This window comes from Hypanus sabinus, chromosome 5 (genome assembly GCF_030144855.1).
Source record: "Hypanus sabinus isolate sHypSab1 chromosome 5, sHypSab1.hap1, whole genome shotgun sequence".
Lineage (NCBI taxonomy): Eukaryota > Metazoa > Chordata > Chondrichthyes > Myliobatiformes > Dasyatidae > Hypanus > Hypanus sabinus.
The window spans coordinates 36,370,504-36,396,195 of record NC_082710.1 but is presented as its reverse complement, the minus strand read 5'-3'; the positions used below and the strand labels follow the sequence as shown (position 1 = coordinate 36,396,195).

At 40.7% G+C, this 25,692-nt stretch overlaps 1 protein-coding gene across 16 annotated transcripts in view; it reads right to left on the bottom strand.

Moving 5' to 3' along the window:
• The window catches only part of LOC132394062 (beta-1,3-galactosyl-O-glycosyl-glycoprotein beta-1,6-N-acetylglucosaminyltransferase-like), a 70,615-nt gene that overhangs the window by 26,385 nt on the left and 18,538 nt on the right, over positions 1-25,692 (bottom strand). For 6 of the 16 annotated variants that reach the window (XM_059969741.1, XM_059969738.1, XM_059969744.1 and 3 more), the window contains one exon: positions 20,553-20,594. The exons of 6 other annotated variants lie outside the window; for them this stretch is intronic. The gene's annotated coding sequence lies outside the window, so the exon portion shown is untranslated. Of the gene's footprint in view, positions 1-6,716; positions 6,841-6,935; positions 7,004-20,552; positions 20,595-25,692 lie in introns of those variants that run through there. 4 more of the 16 variants (XM_059969743.1, XM_059969739.1, XM_059969745.1 and 1 more) reach the window with 3 other exon arrangements.

The following is a 25,692-nucleotide window of genomic DNA, read 5'->3' as shown; positions in this document are numbered from 1 at the left end:
ATTGGAGAGAGTTCTGAGAATGTGCAGAAATGATAGAAAGATCTGGAAGAATGGCGCTGTAAGTCACGTGTGGTTGTTGCTATTGTAAATAAAAGTTCTATTCTTCCAGAATATGGTTCTTTATCAGAAACCCACTGTACATATTAATATAAACGAATGCAACATGGTGTCAGGAGTTGGTCTGGAAGAATAATATGTTACCTAACATGGGAGAATCAAAGATAATCGAAAAGAGTTTGAACTGTTTTGGTGTCTGCTAACAGTTTTACAAATGGAAGGGCTACAACCTCCATTGACACTACAATTGTCTGGGAACGTAGCTGAGAACTAGAGAAAATTTAAGGAATGTTTTTAAATTTATTTATCGGCGATTGGAGTGGATAGAAAACCAGAGAAAACGAAAGCTGCACTCCTACTCCACGTAATAGATGATGATGCAATTGAGGTATATAGGCATTTTTCTTTTGAAAATGGAGATAATTTAAATCTAAAATCGATAATGGACAAATTTGAAGCATTTTGTATACCAAAGCATAATGTGATGCATGAGCAGTATAAATTTTTTACATGCAAGCAGAGAGCTGGTGAAACTATTGATCAATATGTTACTGAGTTGAGACACCGGGGTAAAACACGTAAGTTTGGAGAACTGACAGACTCTCCCATTAAAGAGAGAATTGTTTGTGGCATTCTGGATAATGGTCTGAGAGAAAGACTGTTAAGAGAACAAGACATAGCTTTGGAAAAAGCTTTGATGCTCTGCAAAGCTTTGGAAACAATGACGTCACAGGCCAAAGAGCTTTTCATTGAGAGCTGCAACGTCTGGAGAGATAAGGGGATTGGTACTAAAATGCCGTTACATCTTGGAGACGCTGTGAGAAAGCGCGAACATATTAGAAAAAATAATAAAACAAGAACGAAACCGCCAGAGAGCAAGACGTCACCTGAGAGAGAAAAGCTATGTGATTGCTGTGGGCGGCAGCATCAGCCAAAACAGTGTTCAGCATATAGGAAAATGTGAGGCAACTGTGGTAAGTAAGAGTAATTAGTTTTCATGCTGTTGCAGAAGTAGAAAGAAAATAAAACAAGTAAATGCAGTGCGTGAAAATGAACTTCAGGAATTGTATATAGATGTGCTTTGTGAAAACAGACAACGTAAGAATGACTTGACTATTCCATTACAAGTAAACCAAAACAATATTCTGTTTAAACTTGATACCGGAGCACAAGTAAATGTTCTTGCAGAATCTGAGTTTAATGCATTAAAGCCAAGACCAAAGTTACATCAGACAAATATAAAAGTGACTGGGTATTCAGGTACAGACATTCCAGTTAAAGGAACATGTGTGGTAGCAGTATCACACAAAAATATTGTGCACACTCTTTCATCTTTGGTGGTGCCAAGGAATGTACAGTCAATACTGGGTTTATCTGCCTGCGAGAGACTGAATTTGGTGAAAAGAGTCTTAGTCCTGGACAGTGACACAGAGTCAGAATACAGTAACTTGATGAAAGAGTATGAGGACTTGTTCAAAGGGTTGTCTTCCAGGAGAGCACATGATTAAAATTGACAACACAGTGCCACCCATAGTACATCCATGTAGAAAAGTACCTTTTGCATTATGTCATCAACTGAGAACAGAGCTTGACAGAATGGAAAGGCTGGGAGTCATAAAAAAAATTGATGAACCAACTGAATGGGTCAATTCACTTGTCATTGTTGATAAGAAAAATGGAAAAATGAGGATTTGCTTAAATCCAAGAGACTTGAATTGAGCCATTAAAAGAGAGCAATTCAAATTACCTACTTGTGAAAACATTATATCACAGTTTGCTAATGCAAATTACTTTAGTAAATTAGATGCATCCTCTGGATTCTGACAACTTAAACTAGATGAACTGAGTTCAAAGTTGTGTACCTTTAACACTTCTTCTGCCAGATACTGTTTTCTTCAGCATCCATTTGGAATTGCAGCAGCCCCTGAAGTGTACCATAAAACTATTCACATGCTATATGAGCACATTGAGGGCATGGATACTTCCATGGACGATATCATTGTTTGGGAATCATCTAAACAAGAGCCAGACTCAGACAAGTCTTTGAGGCAACACGCAAGGCAAACCTGAAGTTGAATAAAGACAAATGTCAGCTAGGAGTGACTGAACTTACCTTTGTGGGTGATATCATCAGCAATGAGGGTGTGCGTCCTGATCCATTGAAGGTCCTGCTATTGAGAACATGCCAAGACTGCAATGTAAAAAGGATGTTCAAAGGTTCATGGGAGTGGTCAACTACATGGGGAAATTCATACCCAATCTTTCGGAACAGCTTGTTCCATTGAGGCAGTTAACAGAAAAGAAAAACAAATGGAGCTGGAATCATGAACAGGAGAAGGCATGGCAAAATCTCAAGAAAGTGCTCACTGAAGAACCTGTGTTGAAATCCTATGATGCTGAGAGGCCCATCAAAATCTCATGTGATTTAATTTATATTCTGTGGTTAAGCATTCTTTACAAATTTGTCTCCAGTTCTGTAATTTTTTTAATCTTAAATTCTCATGTGATGCACCTCAAGCAGGCTTAGGCGCAGTATTACTGCAGAAACATGATAGGGAGTGGTAACCAATGGCGTATGCATCTCATTCATTACCTGATCCAGACACAAGCTGTGCCCAGATTGAAAAAGAATCGCTCAGCATTATGTTTGCTTGCGAGAGATTTCATCAGTTTTTGTCAGGGCAATCCATTGGTGTTGAAACTGATCATAAACCTCTGATTGCATTGTTTCACAAACCTTTAAGCAACTGTCCTCTGTGAATTCAGTGAATGATGATCAAATTGCAAAGATATGTTTTGAATGTGTCAGACACACCTGAAAAATTCACGTACACGGCTGACACGCATTCCAGAGCTATGGATCCAACAACAAAGACAGTCACAGGGATGCTGTTGATGTTCAGGCATTTGTTAATATGATCATAGAGACTCTACCTGTTGCTCCCAAAAAGTGGGAACTGCTGCGTCTTGAGACAGAGAAGGACAAAATTCTCAATCAGGTAATACAAGTGGCGACAGATGGATGGCCAGATAATAAGCATGATTGTACCTTGGGAGTACAAGATTATTGAACCACAGATCAGAACTTCCTGTTGTGGATGGGATATTGTACAAAGGAAATGCTTGGGAAAATTCATGAAGGCCACCTAGGTATTGAAAAGTGTAAGAGAAGGGTGCGGGAAGTGATGTTTTGGCTCAGGATGAATCAAGAAATTGCAGAATTGGTGTCTTCTTGTCAAATATGCCTTAAATACCTACCTAGCAACCCTAAGGAGCCACTGCATCCACATCCTAGTCCTCAGAGACCTTATCAGAAGGTAAGTGATGATCTTTTTATAACTGACAACAAAGATTATCTATTAATAACAGATTACTACTCATTGAATCCTGAAGTGTGTGGTCTGAGCAGAACAACTGCAGAGAATGTAATTACATGCATGGAATCAGTTTTTTCCAGCCATGGTGTACCTGATGAAGTTTTCACAGACAATGGTCCACAATTCAGTAGTGAATGCATGAGACATTTTGCTCATGAATGGGGCTTTGTTGATACAACATCTAGTCCATTTTTCCCTCAGTCCAATGGATTAGTTGAGCACAGTAGTCGGTAAGAAACTGAAGCACAAAGTAGAAGATAGTGGAGGTGATTTTTATAAAGCCTTGTTAGCCTATCGCAGTATTCCACTTGAATGTGGATTTTCACCTGCTCAGCTCTTGATGGGATGCCATTTGAGATCCAATTTGTCAGTAGATGAGAACAGAGGAAGGTGAACAAGTGAAAAGATGGAAAGATTATCACAAAGCAAAGCAGAAAACATATTTTGACAGATGTTCTCATCCATTACTTGAACTGCACCAAGGAGATGAAGTGAGGATACAAGACAAAATGAACACATGGACACAAAAAGCTACAGTACTTAAAGAAGTACAACCCCGATCATAAATGGTCCAAACAGAAGAAGGAGCAGTGTTAAGAAGAAATCTCAAAGACTTTCTTGAAGTGCCAACTTTTGAGTTTCAATTAACTAATGCAGACCAGACAAACATGGAAATAACAACGAAACACAAGAACTGTGTGAACCACTTAGAAGGTTTACTTGTGTTCAGAAACCCCCAGAGAGACTGATAGAGACATGTCAAATTATGCATTTGTTCTGGTCAAAGTTGCTAATTGTTTTTCTTTTTAAGGAAAGGAAGATGTGGTGATATCATGGGTAAGAATGTGATTGGAGAGAGTTCTGAGCATGTGCAGAAATGATAGAAAGATCTGGAAGCATGGCACTGTAAGACACGTGGTTGTTGCTGTTGTAAATAAAAGTTCTATTCTTCCAGAATATGGTTCTTTATTAGAAACCTACGGTATGCATTAATATAAAAGAACACAACATCCATCATACTCTAAGCCATGTTTCCAATTCTAAACTTAGAAATAAATTTCTTATTCGACATACACATGTTGTGTTCTTTCCATTCCAGTCCAGAATTTCTATTTAGTCTGTAGTTTCACTTTCCCATACACCAATTATTTTCCAACCAAAGCTTCTATCTTATTATGCTTGCACTTAGTGAAATAAAAAGTAGGCATTAGAAATAGCTTATTTCTCTCTTTGAGGCTTAAATGCCTGAGTAACTTAAGTCTCAGAGTATCTACTGTCTCAAAAGGCACAGCATCCAGCAGAATAAAAACATTGAGAAATTTACTCTTATTCCTTTGTACACAATCCCAGGATATAGCATAAAGCATTTTCAAACAGGTAGAGATGACAGAGCAAAGGAATTTGAAGAAAATAATATCATTTCATTGGAAGTATCATTGCCATAGGGAACAGTCAAATAATTCCAATGACAAAGAGTGTAATACTGTAAGTAATTAAAATGGGTTCTCATGCAATGTCAGTTTTTAAGTACTCCTAGTGCACTTTAGGTCACAGGGAATCTATTTCATTTTTCAGATTTTAAAGTAAGCTTAGCCTACAACAGTCCTCTTACCACTTTGGGAACATTCTGCTGTAGATTTAGTATGCCAGTCCTAGGAACTGCTGGGCAAACTTGAACCTTTGATATTTCAATCGGTTACAGATTCTAAAAATGGTATGTTATGTAAGACTAGATGTTAATATCTCCTGCTGATTTGATTTGACGTAAACAATACTTTTCACCGTGTGTTTTGATGTACATGCAGCTAATGAAGCCTAAATCCCTTTAAACTTTGATGGTGTGATTGAATGGTTATGGATGTGGTGCCTATCAAGTCTCCTGTATAGTGGAGAGTTTCTTGAGAGTCTTTGAAGCTGCACTCATCAAGGCAAGTAGAGATAATTCCATTTCACTCCTAACCTGAGCACTGGAGATGGTAGATGGCTTTGAGCAGTTAAGCTGGAAGTTGCTTGCCACAGTGCTCCTTGCCTCTTATCTGTCTTTGTAGCCACATTGTGCATAGGAATACTCCAGTTCAGCTACTGGTCAATGGTACACCAGGATGTTAACAGCAAGGATCACGTGCTGTGGATCACCTGGACAGTAACAGTATCTATCCAGGCTGCTGTTTCTTGATTGCAGCTCAGTGTTCAACACAATGTGACCTTCATTTCTAATCAATAAGCTCCAAAACTTGGGCCTCTGTGCTTCCCTCTGCAACTGGATTCCTGACTTCCTCATTGGGAGACCATAGTCAGAGCAGCTCAGAAATCGCTGATGAATCTGTGTGATATGCTGATTAACCTCAATCACAGTATTCCATTATCAAGATATCGTAATTGTTGACAGAAAGCAATAGACCAGTGATTAGGAGCTCTGGCAGACAGCAGCGGAGCCAGCTACTTGGTGAACACCAATTAGTTGGTCCCTCTCCTCATAATTCTCCTTTGTACACTAAACTAAGCACTTTACTCTGATGGGTTGGTAAGTGCTCCCTATCCATCATTATTCTAAATAATTCCCCCAGTCATGACACTAGATAATAATGTGCTGATCTGTTCGTTTTCAGAATTTGTAACAGATTGAAATCTCAGAGGTTGGTACTATAAATTCATAAACATCCCCATAAAATTGTCTTCAGCATTCATAGTGTCATTGGGCATCAGGCGCCTTTATGGTTATGATGGCAGGCTCAAAGTTTGAAGAGAGATGGGTTTCATTTGCCGCAGACACATTAAAACACACAGTGAAAGGTATCGTTAACGTCAAATCAAATCAGTAAGGTATGTGCCATGTCTCTTTGCTTTCTATGCCAACGTAACATGCCCATAGCTCACTAACCCTAACCATCTGCCTTTGAAATATGGGGGAAAACTGGCGGAAACCAATGTAGTCACAGGAAGAATGTACAAACTCCTAACAGCGGCAGGAATCAAACCACGATCTGACAAATGGAGCTGCAATGCACCAACACAGAATAGTAGCAGTTTGTACCATTGTGATGAACTACATATACATGTCTGGACACGCCCCCCTGCTGACTGCTCCTGTGGCTCCTCCCATGGACCCTGGTATAAAGGCGATTGGGGACTCTGCCCCGGCCTCAGTCTCCAGGATGCAGTGTGGTGGTCAATTGCTGCTTGTTCTTTCTTCCAGCCAATAAAAGCCTATATCTCGCCTCACATCTCCAAGAGTTATTGATGGTACATCAACCATATTCAAGAGGCATTGCAGCAACTCACCAAGACTCTGTAGACAGCTCCTTCTAAACCCACAGCCTCTACCAACTAGAGGACAAGGACAGAAGAAACAAGGAAACTACCAGCTGGAAGTTGTGCTGACTTGGAAATTTATTGCTGTTCTTGAACCACTGCTGGGCCAGAACACTGAAACTCTCTCCCTCACAGTGTTGTGGTATACTCATGTCTTAAGGACTTCAGAGGTTCCAGAAAACAACTCACCACCACCTTCTCAAGGCCGACAAGGGATGAGTAATTATATGTTGGTTCAGCCTGCAAAGTCCACTTCCCTTGAAATAAAGAAGGGAAAAGAAAAATCATGTAAAAATTACCTGGGGGTGGGGGATTAGGCAGAGTGTGAATAGAAGACGATCCAATGTAAATAAATGCATATACTGTACATGCCTCTCAAAGTCTAATCCTACGTCCCTGTCATGAGAAGTAGGAACGCATAAGGCTGGTCAACAGGGCTCTGTACAAGCCAATCCTCTGTACAGTGGGCACAATAAATTGCAGAAACATTGATGAACTCCAACCATGTAAGTTGACTTGGGGATGAAAGAGATGGGAGGTCACCAATGGCCTGTGTTTCACTGGGAGCTAAGGGCCCAAGAAGAAGATATAATGTGCATACATAAAATACAGTAAATAAGGTTCATGAGAGGACATAGAAAAAGATAATCAAATGGTCTGAAACAATGTAACTTAATCTATGCAGAGAGTCTGCAGAAGCTGATGAAGCTTGTGAAGATTTGACCTGAAAGAGAGGTGGTAATTTTCAAAAATGAATTAAATCAGCAGTTTTGGGAGAAAGTACATTGTATTATGACATATTACATGCAATAGGAGATATTACAGACAATTGGACAGCTTTAAGATGCACAGCTGTGCATTGGCCACCTCCAGTGCTACATCAAGTTGTAGGTGGAAGAAATAAATATATGAAAATAGTGACGATCTGTCAGAACCTTGGTTTTCAATTTCCCAGACATATTGCAATTGGCTTTGTAAATTTTCAACCTCAGTACTGACATAAATAGCAGACAGTGCAAAATATTCTTTGCTGCTTCAGCCTCATGCCTAAGCTTCAAAATAAAGTTTGATTAGTCACTCCAGGAGCAGAGCATTTCTTCATGAAATCTGAAGAGATTTTGAATTCAATACGGCCACAACCAGTGGGCACTTCCTGTATCTAACTCAGAATTTTTCATGAAATAGCTTATGTGCAGAGTGTGACCATAATGAACAGCTCAGTCCAGATGGCTTATTTAATGGATGAATGAATAGCATCAGTTCAGTGATGCCAATCTGACTTGACCTGAAGATTGAAATAAAAACAAAACAGACTACTGGAAGAACTCAGCAAGTCATGCGGCATCTGTGGAGTCAAAGGGGTGGCCAAAGTTTCAGGTGAAGACCCTTCATCAGGACTGAGAATGTATAGGGAAGATATCTAAAGCACAGAGGTGGAGGGAGTGCTGAGACAAAGGCTGGTAAGTGATGGCTGGAACAAGATTAATGGGCTGGAGTGATTGAGGGAGAATGATGGGCCGATGGAGTCAGGGTGGTGAGTCATGGTATAAATAAGAGGAATATGAGGTGTTACTCTTCCAGTTTGCATTTGCCCTCACTGCGACAGTGGAGAATGAGGAGGACAAACAGATCAATGTGGGAATGGGAAGGTGAACTGAAATGACAAGCAGCTCAAGATTTAAGATGGCCATTAGAGACAGAGTATAGGTGCCTGCAAAGTGTCACACAGTCTATACTTGGTCTCACTGATATAGAGACCACGTCACAGGGACCAAATGTATTAGACCAGAATGGAGGATGTGCCTGTGCCTCACCTTGAAGGATTGTTTAGGGTACTGAATTTTGGTGAGAGAGAAGGTGGAGAGAGATGTATTGCACCTCCTACTGGGGGTGCAATGTGCCAGACAGGGAGGGTGGGAGGATCAGAGAGTCACAGAGAGAGGGGTCCCTACAGAGACAAAACAGGTTGAGAGGTGAAGGGCGTAACTGACAATGAGACCTTCTTTGAGCTGCTGGAAATGGTAAAGGGCAATATGTTGGATGGGAAAAAGATAAGAAGCAGGAGAACTCTATCTCCATTCTATCTGGGGAGAGGGTGGTAAGAACAAATGTGCAGTGAAATGGAGGAATTGTATGGAAGCGCTCCATGAACTACTTCAGAGGGGAAGGCAGACTTTCTGAAGGAGAATATTTGTGATAGAGCAGGAAGCCCCATCTTGAGAAGAGAAGTGGGAAATATGGAGAAAGTGAGTATATAGAGTGGCTTGAGGTTTAGAGAAGCCTCAGAGCATTATCCATCCAATACCTCAATGGTGGAGCTGGCAGAAGATTACGACCCATCACAATAGCAGCGAAAATGGAGGAAACCAGTGAAATGTCCCCAGTTGTCTTTCATTCCATGCCACTCAACCCTGATCTGGATCTATCAAGGACCGTACGGTAGCTGCCCATGTATGCTCAGCAAAGTCACATACATACATTCTTCATTAAGGGAATCCATCCTAACATCCCGGACCCCTAAGGAGAACATCATATTTGAAATGAGTGATAACACTACCTTCGCCATTATGGTCTCATGCAGGAAGTGTCCATGATATGGCTTCCTCTAAGTGTAGAGAGGGCGACAATTTTGTGGAGCATGCGGACTACATTCACAACAGTCATCTTGACCTTCTGGGTGCACGTCATTCCAACTCTCCTTCCCATTCCCATTGTAATGTGTCTGTTTTCACCCTTCTCCTCTGCCAGAGCAAAGTCAAACTCTGGGCATTGGTGGATTTAATAATAGATATTGGTGGCAGGTTTGTACCATGAGATGGAGGCCTAGAGATCCAGAAAAGGCACAAGGTGTCAGAAAAACTCCAGGTGAATTTGACAGCAGGGTGGAAGTTAGCAGTAAAGCTGATAAGATTGATGTGTTCTGCAAGAATGCAAGATGCAGCAACAAAAGAGTCATTGATGTAGCAGGCAAAGAGTTAGGAAGGGGTGCTAGAGTAACCGGATCAATGATGGTTCCATAAACCCAACAAAGGGGCAGATATAGCTGGGGTCAATCCAGATGTCTGTGGACACACCTTTGACCATTATTTTCCCCTCAACTTGTTTCACCTACCTCCTACCAGCCTCTGTCACACTCTTCTCTCTCACTTCTATATATTGAGTATCTTCCCTCTGTACACCAAGACCTAATACAGGGCTTCAAACTAAAATATTGACCACCTCTTTGTGTCTATAGGTACCATTTTTTTTTTGCTGTAAATTCCAGCATTGGTCATTACCTTGTGTTCCGTTGTTGTAAAGATTGCTGTCTGTTTTCATGCTCAGCAAGCACAAGAAAACTAATTTCAATATCAAAGTTGAGAATAGAGCATATTATACCATCTTGCTAGGCAAACTAACAGAACTGGTTAGCTGCAGAAACCAGTCTCGATTATCTTGTGTTTGGACAGCATCACACTAACGATACCAGACTCTGGAACACACATAGGCACACTCATTGCAGCTGCCAGATTAACAGTCTCAATAGAAAATTCATAAAATAACGCAACATTTACAAATAGGTAAGTGAGTAATGCTAATTCACAAACTTGCGTGCAATAACTTTTCATATAAAATAATCCTCATGTTAGCGTCAGTGCTCACAACCGAGTAATTATCAAAAAATCTGCAACATGTTTTAGAGGTTTCCAGAGATGCTAATCAAAAACATTCTCTTATTATTAATAGCAAGGGCTTAGGCAGAATAACATCACTCAAAATATGAAAGAACAATTGCATTCATCAGACTAGAATGTACCTTCTCTTTCTACTCTTTATTTATGTAACCATAAGTTTATTCTCAGATGGTTACATAAAGAGTAGAAAGATAAAACTACGCTCTAGTCTGATGACTAGAATGTTCATTCTGAGATGAATGATCAAACTATTCTCTCTGTAATGATTTTATATAATTTAACACGGTGCCTTATACCACTACCCTATTTATTTTAATAATCACCAATTTAATCCATCAAAAGAAGCCTAGTTCTGTGAAACTATAACCACAATTTTAGGCAAGGGTTATTCTGAAATAAAAAATGAATAATGAAATAATTTCTGGCAAGATATTATGCTTTCTCTTTCAGATATTCATTATACATTTACTGTTATTAACTACATATTGTTACTAGATAGTGGCATTTGATATGCCCAACCGAATAGCAAGTCTTGCTCGAAGTAAAATTACAAACCAAAGAAAAAATCTACAATTTGAAATTAACACGAGTTTTGCTATGAAAGTTGTCCATTTCAGGGATTACATAATCCTACTGATCCCACCTGCTGAAAAATAACGATTGTAATGTGGTCAGGCTTGAATAATTAATTAATTAAAAAGTGAAAAATAAGTATTCTACTCAGAGGCTAAACTCAAAAAGAGAAATATCTGGCTTTGGTTGTGGCTTGTATTTAGCTTACTAAATGTTTGCTCACAGGAATTGCTTCAATAATAGTGCCTATACTATCCTCACAGCTGAAGTTTTAAAGGTTTCAGTAGGTGTTAAATTTGGATTGTGAGCATTTTCCATTTGGTAATGCATTTTATTCCTTAGCTAGCCCCTTGATCTGTTTAGGATCTGTTTCAGCTTTTAACACAACCTATTTCAAAACAAATACTGTACTTAGACTGAAATTGACTAGTCTCATTTACAGAGGCATGTCAGACCTTGGGTATTAAGACGTTAGGCTAGCAATGGATTGAAGCTTCAAATCGTAATCTGACTAGCCTTGTAAGCTTCCATCTGTTCCAGGATCCTAATAGCCTTTACTTCCAGCTGAACTTCTCGGTTAGCTGATTGTTCAGATATTCATGGTTACCATCAAATGAGAACAGGGATTTTCCCTACTCAAATCAAATCCAAGTCTTACTGTTGTTAACTGAAAATTCTGAATTCATTTTCTGTATTTGTGTGCCTATCTATTGTGCTGATAGTGTTCAATAACATTTACAGGTAACCCATTAAAATCTCTTAGATATAAAGCGCAAATTATTAACCATTCCATTTACAAGTCATTACTGTGAGCTAAATTAATACTGTGCTGAATTTTAATAGGCTGCTGTTGGTTATAACATTACTCTGTGCAAGTGGTTTTCAAGAAAATTTAAAGAACAAACAAATCCTATTTAACCAGCAAAAACCAAAAAAAAAAATTCAGGAAAGCCTCAGTTTTACATACAGGCATTATCTTAGATAAACCTAAAGAGCTTTCTTGCATCTCCTGCTTTCTTTTGTCATTCAAGCATGACTCGAGGTTAAGTTTATAAGAATCCGACATCATGGTCAGAACCCCAGCATAGATACAGGTCACAGTTTAAATCAATTTGATGCTTTTCAGAGATGTTTTTTGAACTGCTGAGCTTTTCTAGCATCTATTTTTTATATTAATTTGCTTTTGGATAACAATAATGTAATTCCCCATTGGTTTAATTTTTGGACTATATCAATATAGAACTTGATGCCTACTTATGTGAAAATTATTTCCATGTTCAGTTCTGTAATAGCAAGCAGGTTCTTAATGAATCTGGTTAAGCGAAGTTGTTGAACATCCAGTTATTAAAAACAAAAACTAATAAAGGGTAACACACATAAAATACTAGAAGAACTCAGCAGCGGGTCAGACAGCATCTATACAGAGGAATAGATAGTCAACACATTGGGCCAAGGCACTTCCTCAAGACTGGAAGGAAGGGGAAAGAAGCCAGGTGGGAGAAGAGAGAGAAGTACAAGCTGGCTGGTGATAGAGGATGTCAAGTGAGTAGGGCTAGGTGGGTGGAAGAGGGGGGTGTCAAATGAGAAGCTGGGAAGTGGTAGGTGGAAAAGGTAAAGACAAAGGAATATGACAAGAATGGAGAGAGGACCATGGGAGAAAGGGAAGGAGAGGGGACTCCAGAGAGTGGTGATAAGCAGGTAAGGAGACGGCAACTAGAATGGAAAATAGAAAAAGAGGGAAGGAGGATAAGGAGAAATTACTGAAAGTTAGAGAAATCAATGAACATGCCATCAGATAGGAGGCTACCCAGATGGATATGAGGTTGTGCTCCTCCAATCCTAGCATATCCTCATTGTGGCAGTAGAAGAGGCTATGGGCTGATATGTCAGAAAAGGTATGAGAACTAGAATCAAAATGGGTGGCCACCCTAAAATCCCATCTATTGTGCTCAACAAAGTGGTCCCCAATTTTCATCAAGTCTCACTAATCCAGAGGAAGCTGCACTGGGAACACTGGATGCAGCAGATAACCCCAATAGATGAAATGTTGCTTCATTCATTTTTGTCTGGCTTACCTTTATTCTGATGGCATGAGTAATGATCTCTCTAACTTCTAGCAATACCTCTCTCCTGCTTCTTCTCCCATTCTGGCTCCCGTGTTACACTTCTCTTCTCCTCACTTGCCTATCTCCTCCATCTGGTGCCCTCCTCCTTCCTTTTCTCTCCTGGTCCACTCTCCTCTCCTATTAGACTCCTTCTTTTTCACCTCTTTACCTTTTCCACCTATCAGCTCCCAGCTTCTCACTTCATCCCCCTTCTCCCTTACCTGACTTAACCTATTACCTGCCAGTCTGTACTTCTTCCCCCTTCCTTTCCAGTTCTAATGAAGAGTCTCGGCCCAAAAGGTTATTCCACCCTATAGATGCTGCCTGACCTGCCGAGCTCCTCCAGAATTTGATATGTGTTATTCTGGATTTCCAGCATCTGCAGAATCTCTTGTGTTACTAATAAAGGGTCCTTATCCTGAAACATCTACTCAGCCTATTCACCCTTTAAATGCTGCTGAGTGCTGGAGTACTGACATGTGTGTGAGTGAGTTGAGGATACATGAATATTAGGTAAGGTTGCAATTGATGGACTTGTTGACTGATGGGAGTTGTATTGAGTGGAAAAGCATATAATTTCCTCATGCTGCTACTGGTAAGTGTTCACTGATCATACAGATATAACAGGTATCATACTGATCTTACAGATCTTACAACACTGGAAAAAACACCCAGGGAAACATTTCAGACTTCAGTACCTATAATTTATATCAGGAATGAAGGGTGCTGTGGAAATGCAAATATGCAAGTTCATATCTATGTACCCATCTCTTCTATAAATATTTTGACTGGAAAATCTGAGAAGCAGAGCATCTGTTCTAGTAACAGGCATCCAGAGTATTTGCAAGAAGTGAGAAAATAATTTTTGAGTAGTGTTAGTAACTTAAATTGGTTCAAATTACTGTCAGTCCATTTGCAAGCTTTAGGCATTACACCCCATTACATTTAATTTTAAATTTGGCTTTCCTGGTCATTGGGTCATGTCTTTGGATCACTGGTACAATAAAACAACTAGGCTTATTTTTTATTTTTGGGATCTAGCCAATGCAAAAGAAGTGAAAATACACTCTTGACTCTGCTCAAAATGCACCTGTTGCTCTATGTGCATTTATTATGTAAACAAAATATTTGCATTCTCCGCAAACTAAGAAACCTACACCGTACTGAAGTCCAAGTCTGTGGTGTTTTAACTGGGTGACTCCAATCCATACAGAATATCTGCTACAATCTTCATAAAGCTATCAAGTATGCCAAGAGATGACACCAGACCAAAATTGAGTCCATGACCAGATACATATAATGGCAGCGCTTGCATGCTATCACAAACTATAAAAGAGAGTCAGGCAGTATCATTGGCAATGACACTCCCTCCCACCCTGATTACATCAATGCTCCTGGATTTGGTGTTGTCAATTCTCTGCTCTTTGAAAAGCAATAAAAGAACATCTGTCCCTACAGCCTCCCATAGACACTGTTGCAGACAGTAAATCAGTTTCCAGAGAGTGAACACACAGGAAGCATCTGGCCTGGATGGTGACTCCAGCCTTAGAACATAGAACACAGCACACAGAAATCTACAGCACCATACAGGCCCTTTGGCCACTGTTGCCAGTATTGCATTCCACACACCCACCACTCCCTGGATGAAAAACTTAACCCTGACATCCCCTCGGTACTTATCTCCAAGCATCTTAAAATTATGCCCCTTGTGTTAGCAATTTCAGCCCTGGGGAAAAGCCTCTGGCTATCCACGTGATCAATGCCTCTCATCTTATATGCCTCTATCAGGTCACCTCTCATCCTCCATCACTCCAAGGAGAAAAGGCCAAATTTCACTCAACCTATTCTCATAAGCTACGCTCTCCAATCCAGGCAACATCCTTGTAAATGTCCTCTATGCTTTTTATATAGTATCCACATCCTTCCCGTAGTGAGGTGACCAGAACTGAACATAGAACTCCAAGTGCGGACTGACCAAGGCCTTATATACTGTAGCTGTAACGTTACCTCTCGACTCTTGAACTCAATCTCATGGTTGATGAATGCCAATACACCATATGCCTTCTTAACAAAATTGTCAACTTCTGCAGCAGCTATTAGTGTCCTATGGACATGAACACCTAAATCTCTCCGATCCTCCACACTGCCAAGAGCCTTCCAATTAATACTATATAATCCCTCCATGACTTCCTCCTTTTCTGCAGCTAAGACACTATTCCTGATTAGCAATGCCACACCTCCACCTCTTTTGCCTCCCTCCCTGTTCTTTGTGAAAAATCTAAAGTCTGGCACATTCAGAAGCCATTCCTGCCCCTAAGACATCCAAGTCTCTGTAATGACCACAACTTAATAGTTCCACATATTGATCCACGCTCTAAATTTATCCGCCTTGCTTATGATACCCCTTGCATTAAAATAGACACGTCTTAAACCATAAACAAGAGAAAATCTGCCGATGCTGAAAATCTGTATGTGTTACATCTCATACTATCAGGTTGAGTGAAGCTATCATCTACCTATCTTTCCTCACAAACTCCCCACAAACTGTCTCTCCTTGTGTGCAACTGGCCCCATTTTCTACCTCTTCACTTTGATCTGCACCCCCCAGCAATTTAAGTTTAAACCCTCCCCAATAGCATTGACAAACCTCCCTGCCAAGATATCGGTCCACCTCAGATTCAAGTGCAACCCATCCTTTTTGTACAGGTCACACCTGCCCCAGAAGAGGCCCCAATGATCCAAAAATCTGAATCCATGCCCCCTTCTCCAATCCTTCAACCACACATTTATCCTCCACCGCATTCTACTCATGTAGTCACTGTTGCGTGGCACAGGCGGTAATCCCGAGATTACTACCTTTGAGATCATAATTCTCAGCTTCCTAACTCCTTGTATTCTACTTTCAGAATCTCCATCCTTTTTCTACCTATGTCATTGGTACCAATATGTACCATGACCTCTGGCTCCTCACCCTCACATTTCAGGTTATTGTGGACATGCTCAGAGACATCATGAACCCTGGCATCTGGGAGGCAAACTGCCATCCTTATTTCTTTTTGCATGCACAGAATTGCCTATCTGTCCCCCTAACTATAGAGTCCCCTATTACCACTGCCATCCTCTTCCATTCCCTACCCTTCTAAGCCACGGGGTACACTATTGCTTACCCCAGGTAGGTCCCCCCCAACTATACTCAAAATGGAGTACTTATTGATAAGGGGGACGGCTACTGGGGTACTCTCCACTATCTCTGATGCTCTCCCTTCCCTCTCTTGACAGTCACCACCTATCTGTCTCCTGTGGCCCCAATGTGACTACCTGCCTGTAGCTCCTATCAATCACCTCACTTTCCCTAACAAGGTGAAGGTCATTGAGCTGCAGCTCGATGCAACTGGTGCAGGTGTGGCCATCAGGGAGGCTGGAAGACTCCCGGACATCCCGCATCTGACAGCTTGAGCAGAAAACTGGCCTTGCAGTCATACCCACTATTCTTAAATTAGAGGAAAAAAGAGATGTGAAAGTAACTTACCTCTTTACCTCACCTAGGCACGTCTGTGCTGAAGCCCCGATGAGCCAAAGCACTATTACTCTGACTCACTCTACACTGACGACCACTCCTTTGATGACCACTCTGTTAGGCAGTGTCTCCCTTTTAGCCTGGAACTTCCTCAGTGCCCTTGTATAATGACAAACAACTGCATCTGTGCACTTCTCCCAAACAAATCTCCCGCTGAAAGAAACTCCTCTCTTTTTCAATCTCAGCAGCCTTGCAGGGAGAAGGGCTACTGCATCTGTGCACTTCTCCCAGCCAAATCCTTGTCCTCAGATCCTGCATGGATCAGTGGACACAAGTACTTGCAGATATTTTTAACCTCTTCCTACTCCAATCCGAGGTTCCCACTTTCTTTAAGACTACTATCTTTCTGATACCTAGGATAAATAAGGTAATACCCTGAATGAATACCACCCAATTGCTCTGACATCCACCATCATGAAGTGCTTTGAGACACTGGGGTCAAAGCATGAATTGTCTCCAGCCTGCCAGACAACCCTGACCCACTGTAATTTCCCTGCTGCTGAAACTGGTCCATAGCAGATGCTATCTCCAAGGCCCCACACTCATCTCCAGAGCATTTTGATGATATGCTTTCAATGCCATAGTTATAAACAAAATCTCCTCCGAATTTCTTTTTTTTAAACTTTTTTTATTGAGTTTTCAAATAATTACAGAAATAAAAGAAAATATATGAGAGAAAAAAATATATATATACCCTACCCCCCTCCCCTTAACCCCTCCCCTCTAACATCCCTATATAAAAAAGAAAGAAAGAAAGGAAAAAAAAAGAAAGAAAGAAAGAAAGAGTGCCTGGATATCCGAAGATCCCCACATGCTCCATGGAGTTCATAATAACTTTAGTATATATATTTATTTATTTCCCCAAATAACCAATTATTTCCTCCGAACTTCTAACCCTAGGACTCAGCATCCTCCTTTGCAACTGGAACCTTGACTTCTGAACAAACAGACCATAAGCCGTGTTAATGATTGATCTGTTTAAACAGAATGCAAGACAAATTTTCATTATATTTTAGTACTTGTAACAATAATAAACTGATAAAACCATTTCAACCTGCCATCAATATAATACAAATGATAGCCAGAAAAGTAATATTAACAATTGCTAATTGCCTTGGAGTATTTACAGTTTCTCAATTCCAGAAAACATTTTCAAAAATGTTGAACGCTCACAGCTTCCTAGAAGAGGGAGATAAGCAAAACATTCAGCCACTCATACTGTTGACACACTCATAAATGGTTTTGAGTGCAAGTTCAAGAATAGATTCTATTTAATGCTCCTTGCAGCGTGATCTTGAGGTTCCCATGTTAATATCAGTGTTCAAATGCAAATTACTACAAGTGAAACAGATAGCACTTTGGAACTATATGAACAGATACCATAAGAACAAAGATACAGTAGCAGAATTAGGTCATTTTAAGTCTGCTCTGCTATTTCAACATGGCTCTGAGCCCCAATCTCCCACCAACTCCCTGTATCCCTCCATGCCCTGGATAAGCAAGAATCTATCAACCTCTGCCTTAAATTTACCCAAAACTTTGGCCTTCGCAGCACCTGTGGTGATGAATTCTACAGTTTCACCACCCTCTGGCTAAAGAAATTCCTTCTCATCTCTGTTCTAAATAGACGGTCCTCTATTATGAGCTGCATCCTCTGGCTTATGAAAGGTTAAAAAAAAACAGGCAATGATAGACATCTAGAACATTATAAAGCTAGCAGGAAGGTGCTTAGGAATGAAATTAGGAGAGCCAGAAGGGGCCATGAGAAGACCTTGGTGGGCAGGATTAAGGAAAACTCCAATGCTTTCTACATCTATGTGAAGAGTAGGAGGATAAGACGTGAGAGAATAGAACCAATCAAGTGTGACAGTGAAAAAGTGTATATGGAACCTGAGAAGATAGTAGAGGTATTTAATGAGTACCTTGCTTCAGTATTCACTATGGAAAAGGATCTTGGTGATTGTAGGGATGACTTATAGCAGACTGAAAAGCTTGAACATAAAGATATTAAGAAAAAGGTTGTGCTGGAGCTTTCGGAAAGCATCAAGTTGGATAAGTCACCAGGACTGGATGAGATGTACCCCAGGCTACTATGGGAGGTGAGAGAGGAAATTGCTGAGCCTCTGGCGATGATCTTTGCATCATCAATGGGGACAGGAGAGGTACCGGAGGATTGGAGGGTTGTGGATGTTGTTCTATTATTCAAGAAAGGGAGTAGAGATAGCCCAGGAAATTATAGACCAGTGAGTCTTACTTCAGTGGTTGGTAAGTTGATGGAGATGATCCTGAGAGGGAGGATTTATGAACATTTGGAGAGGCATAATATGATTGGGAATAGTCAGCATGGCTTTGTCAAAGGCAGGTTGTGCCTTACGAGCCTGAATGTATTTTTTGAGGATGTGACTAAACACATTGATGAAGGAAGAGCAGTAGATGTAGTGTATATGGATTTCAGCAAGGCATTTGATAAGGTACCCCATGCAAGGCTTATTGAGAAAGTAAGGAGGCATGGGATCCAAGTGGACATTGCTTTGTGGATCCAGAATTGGCTTGCCCACAGAAGGCAAAGAGTGGTTGTAGACGGGTCATATTCTGCATGGAAGTCAGTGACTGGTGGTGTGCTTCAGTGATCTGTTCTGGGACCCCTACTCTTTGTGATTTTTATAAATGACCTGGATGAGGAAGTGGAGGGGTGGGTTAGTAAATTTGCTGATGACACAAATGTTGGAGGTGTTGTGGACAGTGTGGAGGGCTGTCCGAGGTTACAGTGGGACATTGATAGGATGCAAAACTCGGCTGAGAAGTGGCAGATGGAGGTCAACCCAGATAAGTGTGAAGTGGGACCAGAACTGGCTCAGAGGGAATGGTGGAGTCAGATAGTACTACAGTGATAGGAGACATTATGGTTTACAGGACAGACAAAAAAATTCTATGGCCACAAAAGAGACTCTGGGATAGCATGTTGCCCCTCTGGTGTGAAGGTTGAGGATGGCTCTGAGTTGTTGCAGAACGTTTTTGTGTGAATTGCCAGAGAACTGGAAAGAGTTCAGAGAAGATTTAGGAGGACGTTGCTGGTAGAGGGTTTGAACAGTTTGGGGTTTCTTTCTTTGGAGCATAGGGCAATGCGAGATGATCTCCTAGATGTATCCCAGCGCTAGTGCAATCAAGAAGTAGGAAGCAAAGGTTTAAGGTGAGAAGGGAGAGATTTAATTAGAAATCTGAGAGGCAACAGTGGTCAGTATATGGAATAGGCTACCAGCAAAGGTGGCTAAGGCATGTACGCCACACTAGCGATGAAGGCTACCCTCTCCCAGGTGAGCAGCTACTATCTGTAACAGCAGTAGATGTGAGAAGGACTCTGTAGAGAGTCAACCCCCATAAGGTGACAGGGCTGGACAACATCCCAGACAACATTCAGAGAGTATGTCAGTTCACCGATGTGCACACTGACTGACTGATGACTTCACAGGCATCCTCAACACCTCACTCATCCGGATTTCTATCCCCGCATGCTTCAAATCAGCCACCACCATCCCTGTAACAATGAACACCACACCTTCAGAAATAATCCCACCGCTGCCTTTAAGGAGTTTGTATCTTCTCCCCGTCAGCACGTGGGCTTCCTTTGGGTACTCCCACAGTCCAACGACATAGAGGTTGGTGGGTTAATTGGTCATTGTAAATTGTCCTGTAATTAGGCTAGGATTAAATCGGGGAGTTGCTGGGTGGCATGGCTCAGAGAGCCTACTCTACGCTGTATCTCAATCAATCAATAACGGACTACTCCACAATCATCATGAAGTGCTTTGAATGGCTGGTAAAGGCACATATCAAAAATTCCATTCCTGCCATATTGGGCACTCATTAATATGCTTACCGACAGAAGCCCTCATCTGTCATGCATCTGGTCCTGACACACCTAGAAAGCAAGGACACATGTCAGAATGCTGTTTCTTGATTTCACTTTGGCATTCAACATTGTTGTCCCACAGACCATAGTGAACAAACTCTTACTCCTTGGTCTAAATACAGTGCAAGTGGATTTTGAACTTTCTATCAATCGAGCTCAGATAGTCAGGATGCACAACCGCTCCTATGTCCCCATCATCCTCAATACAGGTGTCACCCAGGGCTGTGTGCCGAGCCCATCGTTGTACTACAGCCAACCACAAGCAATCACATTGCCAAGTTTAGCAATGACACGACAGTGTTGGGGCTCATCACCAACAATGATGAGATGGCCTGCAGCGAGGAAATGGAAGAGTGTATGGCCAGGTGCCAGGCAAATAACCTCTCCCTTTATGTCAACAAGACACTGGAAACGGTTATTTACTTCAGGAGAAGTCACCACTCACACCCCTCATTACATGGGCACCACAGTATTGGGAACTGTGAGCAGTTTCAATCTCCTGGGAGTGCACAATTCGCACAACCTCTCATTGTCTCAGAACACATCAAACATAATCAAGAAAGCTCACCAATGCCTCTACTTTCTGAGGAGGCTGAAGAGAGCTGGACTATGCACATCTAATCTCATGTTATTCTATAGAGGCACAGTAGAGAGTATCCTGACAAGCTGCATCATTGCATGGTGTGGGAACTGCACTGTAGCAGACAGGAAGGCTGTACAATGGGTAGTCAAAACTGCCCAATGCATCACCTGCAGCAGCCTCTTCACCATCAAGGACATATATACAGAAAGGTGTTAGTAAAGGGCTAGTAGCATTATGAAAGATCCCACCCATTCTGCTCATGGACTGTTAGCCCCACCCCATCAGGGAGGAGGCTATATAGTAGCCACAACGGGACCACCAGATTCAAAAACAGTTACTTTCCCTGAGCAGTAAGGCTGATCAACACCTGAACCCACCGCCATTATTCTATCATATTTTGTCAGTCACTCTATATACAGACACTCCTGTGCCTAGCATCACTGAATAGACAAACAATTGATCTATGTATATAAGCTATTGTATGTATTTATATTTATTGTGTTTTTATTATTATTGTAATTTTACATTTTTTGTTCTGCATTAGATCTGGAGTAACAACTATTTCATTCTCCATTAGACTTGTATATAGGAGTTGATGTACACAGCAATGGTTAATGACATTAAACAATCTGGAATCTGTCCTTTCAGTCAATTAGCCAGTTTTCTGTCCTTGTTATTGAAGTTATTTATAAGGATTCAAATTTCGACAGGAATACTGTACAAAGTAGTATTATATATCTTTTGGAACTCATGTACATCACAATAGTACTTGCCTTCTCAATTCTATCTGTTTCTTTTTCAGAGAAACATCCCATTAATTGGATAAATTGATATTTAACAAATTCATGTTGTTTTCTCTAATCAATTAACACATATCTAAGAAATTGCCAATTCTGTCCCTGAACATTGTTTCCAAAACATTCCCCACCATCAAGATTAGACTGACTGATCTGTAAATTATTAGGTCTACCTCTCAACCCCTTGTCCAACAAAGTGCAACATTTCCAACTTTCCTCTCTTGAGACTTGACCCTAAATCTCTGGGTGTTTTGAAGTTTATGGATAAGTCTTCAGCAATTTCCTATTTTGATTCTGTTAGGAACCTGTGGTTGTTCCTATCTGGGTTTGATGATTTCACCACGAAGAATGGGCTATGTTTTGTCTACTTCACGTTTATTACTTCATGAATGCTCTGTCGTTCAATAAGATCATTGCTGATCTGGCCATGGACTCAGCTCCAACAACCCCAAAGTCATTAGTTTCCTGCTATGCAAAAACCTATCTAACTGTGTACTACATATAATAAGTGAGGTAGCCGTTACTATTTCCCTGGGCAGAGAATTCCACAGATTCACTACTCTCAGGATAAAGCAGTTTCTCCTCATCTCCATGCTTATTCCATTGCCCTGAATCTTGAGTCTATGTCTCATTTGCCAGAGGAAACAGCTTTCCTGCCTCTATCTTATCTATCCCTTTCACAATCTGATATATTTTTATAATATCCTACATAGATCCAAATGACTCAATCTCCACATTTGATAACCCCTTATCTCCAGAGTCAACCTGGTGAGCATCCAAAGTACTGAATTCAAAGCCATTATATCTTTCCTCAAGTAGGGAGACCAGAAATGCACACAGTATTCCAGGTGCAGTCTCACACTGGCTTTGATTTCAACACATTGGGACAACTTTCTTGATATAGCTTCAAGCATTTTCTCATCTACAGACGTTAAGCTAGCTAACCAATTTGCTGGGAGCTGCCCTGCGTCCAGAGAATTTTGGTAAATTATACAAATACATCTACTGTAATTTCTGCCATTTCTATCAATAACCTGGGATGCATCCCATTCGGACCAGGGGACTTTGCCTACCTTTCAGCCTACTAGTTAGCTCACCACTACCTCTTTAGTGACAGATTGTATTGAGGTCCTGACATACCAAAGCATCCATTACATTCCTCTTGGCATGTTAGATGTGTCTTACACTGTGTAGACTGACAGAAAATAGTTATTCAGGCCTCATCCATTTCCAAGTTACTCAATATTAACTCCCCCTTCTCACCTTCCAAGGGACCCACATTTACTTTAGGCACAATTTTCAACTATTCCTTTGCCTCCAAAATATGCTGCTTGATCTGTTGAGATCCTGCAGCAGTCTGTATTTTGATAAATACTCATTCATTCCCTCTATAACGTCCATTGCCTCCTTCTGTAGATTCCTCTTTATTTTCTGATTAATTCCATCTCTCTAACAACAGTGGGCTGTTTATATTTCACTCTGTTATTATAGCAGTGTTATATTTCACTCTCTCCTTATGCTCATAAAGACAGCTACAATTTTAATTTCCAAGCTCTCATTCTCAAGAGGAAAAATTCATTCATGTGATCATTGTTTAAGTTATATTTTTAAAATAGATATAAAGTTTTTACTGTATTCAGAATTTTATTTAGATTCCAAGATGCCAAATAATCTAAGTAGATGAAGTATAGTTTAAAGTATAGCCCAGAACTACAAGAAAATTAAACTCCTTTCCAAATGTGACTATATTTGTGCCGAAACCTAGCAGAATTTGCTGCATCTTTGCAAGATTTAAGTTAATGGTAATTCAGATCTTACTAACGAAAAGCATTCTTTTTTTGCATTAAGTTATGCATTTATTCACAAGCAATGCTTGAGAGTTCTAATCAGTTGCTTTGATGCTCAAATAACTCCTAAAATATGTTGCTTTGATAAGGTGGCATGCATAAACCTTAAAAGGGGAGAATTTCAAAGTGCATGGTATGTGTTTTAACTCTTCAGTTATATACATTGCCAAAGTTTCTGCTGACAAACAGAAGCCACGCAATAATTAATCAACAGTTTACTTATAGAGGAACTACTGACTTTTTTTTCCCATAAGCTCCCAATCAAATCTATCTGTAGCTCGGCAAATGAAGTAGTCCACGTCTGAAGGTAGAAAGACCTAGAGTCCTAGACATTACTTACACCTGGGCCGGTAGGTGGCAACCCTGAAAATACCAACTGATGACCACGTTAAACAATACTTGGTTTAACCATCTACTCTTGATATTCAATGGCATTAGCATTGCCAAGTCTCCCACCATCAATATACTAGGGATCACAACTGACCACAAACTGGACCAATAACATAAATAACATCATCACAAGAGTAGGTTAAAGGCTGAGTATCCAGGGTCCAGTAACTTACTTCCTGGTGCATTAAAGTGCTTCCACCATCAACAGGGCACAGATTAGTGCCTGAAGGAATTTCCTCCATTTGCTTGGATGAATGCAATTCTCAGGAGCTTAATGCCATTTGGGACAATGTAGCTTGGTCGACTAGTGCCTCACCTACCACCAGAAATATTCATTTCCTCTTCCCTTGCTGCAGCAGCTGTAGTATGTACCTCTTACAAAAGGCAATGCAGTATGACTCAAGCATATGACTTCCACCATCAAGAAAGAAAAGGCTTAAGGCACATGTGAACACCACTGTTTCCAAGTTCACCTCCAGGTTTTCCTAAAACCTGGAACCAATAAGGACAAAAATCAAAAAGAAAGCAAACACTCAGCAGGTCAGGCGGCGACTGTGGACAGAGGAGCTGTTCAGGGTTGAGGTAAAGAACTGGGAAAGGGAGAAAACAAGTTTGTTTTAAGTTGCAGAGAATTGGGGAGAGTGATAGGACAAAGCAAACTTTTCCACTAATGGATGAAGATAGGCTTATCATGAAGAAACTTATCATGAAACTGCTGCTGATGTTGTCTGGTTTATAGGTTAATGAGTGAGAAAGAGAAAGAAGAGAAATAGCTGAGACATAACAAGAAAGAAGACATTTTCTTCTGTCATATATAATATGAGTTACATGCAGCCTTCATTTTCTCTGCATCTCCAACCCTTAGCAGTGTTAAGTACACTAGCTGTAGTACAGAGCTGGTTTGTTAGTTGGCTCCTACATTTTTTTTTTGCATGTCAAGTTACCAGCAACCTTTCTCATAGTCATATTGCACAGAAACAAGCCTTTCATCCACTGAGTATGCCCTGAACATTAAGCATGCATTTACACTAATCATTCATTAACCCCACTCTATCTCCTAATATTCCTATCAACTCTCTTGGGTTCTAGCACTCACCAGCCCAATGGAGAATTGACAATTAACTTACCAACCCACACTTATATGAGATGTGGGAGGGCTATCTTTGACTATCTAGAAGAAAGCTACATGGCCACTCGGACCAGGATTTAACCTGTGTTAAGCTTTTGCACGGCACAATTCATCAACTTGAGTCTGCTGAAGAAGGCTAGAATTCTAAATAGGAGTCTGACTCTGATGGTGTGGCCTTCTTTGGCAATTTCTTGGCCATCTTCATCGAGTCTGTGCCTTTCTATTACACAGGGGAAATAATGGTATCTGTGATCAAACTGTTAATCCTTAGAGTCACATTAAGTTGGCTGGTGTAAGTTGTGGCCCACTAGCTCCCCATGGATGACATATTTAGCAGACGTTTTTGAAAGCAGATGGTTGG